Raw genomic sequence first — 2,675 nt, 5'->3', positions numbered from 1 at the left:
AATTTCGATTACTCCTCCCGGTAAATTAATTAATATATAGCTTTAATCGGGATATAATTACTTTTCTTAATAACTACCTTCTTATTTCGGGATTTACTAAAGTTTTATAAAAATTTATATTTTAATTTATAAAAAGTAATTATTATACGGTTTATTATATCCCGGTCGAATATTAAGTATTTTATAATTAAATATAGGGATTAAAAGGCCGTCCTTTAAGCCCTCTATTAACAAATTAATTCTATCGGTAACCGTAATCCTTATACGAGGGTTATTATTTATTTCCTTTCGATCGATTTTATTAAAACTATTTTATATTTATTTAAATATCCGGTATACTATAGTAGTATAAAAGAGAGTATCTAGAAAAGTAAGATCGTACGAGGGTAGATTAAAAGCGGTAGTATTATTATAGTAACGTTTGCCCTAGGTACTAATATCGATATTCTAGATATATAATATATTTTTTATGTCGGGCTTTTAAAGACATTAAAGAACTTTATTTAAGAAAGCGGACGAGCCGGGAAAGACGGAGTAAAGGCCGAATCGGTGATTTTTTTTATAAAGAATCGTACGGCCGGAAGGTTAATTACCGGAGTTGTGGATTTAACGTTATTAAAGATAGAGTATTTCGTATAGGATAGTAACCTATATTATAGGATTATTCTTTCCCGGGTAATAAACGGGCGGATAGATAGGGCCGGGTATAAAGAGGGTAAGGAGTTATATAGGTTATATAAAAAGTAGTTTTTTAGTATAGCTTATATAAAGTTATTCCGAATGGAGGAGGAGGCTTATAAGTCTTATTATATAGTAATCCCGGAGGCTATAGATAAGTAAGCTTTCGATATAATTATTAATAAAGAAAAGTAACGTTAGGTTATTATAAAAGAATAGGAAAAGAGGAAAAATATTATACGAGACGTAAAGGTTATAACTAAAGTATTTTTATAATTATAGGTAAATTATATAGTTTATTTTTTAGAGTGTACCGAGTTTAGAGAGGAATATATATAGTACGAATTTTAATAATCGACGGCCTACGGATTCCATAGTATCGTACAAAATACTCCGTAACTAACCAAACTTCTTAATAGATTAGAAAAGCTATATATATTAAAGGGTTTACTTAAAGATAAACGGGCTTAGAAAAAAAGCGTGGAGTTAAGCGATTAGCTTTTAAGGGTTAAGGGTTTAAGTTTAAGTACTGTATAAAAGTTAAATGGAGATTTTTAAGGGTATAATGAGTGTGGGGTTTTAAGAAGGTTTTGTAGGCGGTGGGAACTGTTAAGGGAAAACGAAGGTTCGTTTTATAAGTTTAGGAAGGATTATTCGTACGGGATAAAATTAATAATAGGGTTAATTATAGTTAAAAAAAGGGGTTTGGGTTAGTTTAAAGAGAATATTAAGGTACTTTATTAGAAATATAGAGTTATATTGAATAACGAGATAGGGGTAGTACGTCGGTTACTCGTACGGGTAAAAGTATCGGATATTAAGTGTTTTATGATGGTATTAGTTTGGGTTAAGGTGTGGGAGGAAATTCGTACGAGATATTTAAAGTTAATAGAGTAATACTATAGTTTTTTTTTTAAAAAAAATATATATATATATATATTTTATAAATAAAAGTAAAAATAAAGAAAAATATTATATTATAATAGTAGAAGAATATATAAAATTAATTATAATATTATAAAGATATATATATAATAACAGCTTACTAGTAAGCTATACTATATATAGGAAAAAGAAAAGATATTATAGGCTCGCAAGCTATATAATAAGTACCGGAACGGCCTGATTAGAGGGCTAGAATAGCCTATATACGTATAATATATAAAATATAAAAAAAGAAAAGTCGATATCGTATTTAAAATAAAATATTAAAAATAAACTATTTATATATATAACCTATAAACCCCCGAATTCTTTAAAAAGTTTATATTATTATTTATACTTTTAAAAATATAGCCGAACTTTATATAAATATATTTATAAAACTTTAAATGTACTATTTTACGAAAAAAATAATAATGTTTTATAATAAAAAAGAAATTAATAAATATAAAGAGATTTTTTATTAATATTTTTAAATAGTATAAAGAAATTAAATAATTAATAAAGAAAAAAAGAAAGAAGTAATTAAATAAGGGTATAATATATAGTAAAAAAAAATTATTTATTAAATAAATTTTATATATTAGATTAATTATTCTTTTTAAATTAAATAAATTAAGTTTGATTGATATATATATATATATAGAAAAGAGGGGGATGGAGTGAGGTAGGGGAGAAAGAAATAGTTTTTTTTGGGGGGGGGGGGAGAAAATTTATAAGAGAGATTTATCACTTATTTTCTTTCTTAACATTTTTATATTATAAAAAAAATATTTATATATAATATATATTATATAATATATTGATATATATAATTATTATATATTATTTTATTATTATATAATTTTTATTATATATTATATATATATATATTTTATATATATTTATATTTTATATATAATATTATATCATAAAAATATATTTTTTTATATATATATAGACTTATTTTTTTTATATAAATTATATATATATTAAATAATATATTTTATTAATATAAATATATAATATTTATTATAATATTTATATATTATAATAATTTGTTTTTTTATATATAT

The sequence above is a fragment of the Podospora anserina genome, chromosome 6 (genome assembly GCF_000226545.1).
Source record: "Podospora anserina S mat+ genomic DNA chromosome 6, supercontig 1".
Lineage (NCBI taxonomy): Eukaryota > Fungi > Ascomycota > Sordariomycetes > Sordariales > Podosporaceae > Podospora > Podospora anserina.
Note: the sequence above shows the minus strand (reverse complement) of the source record.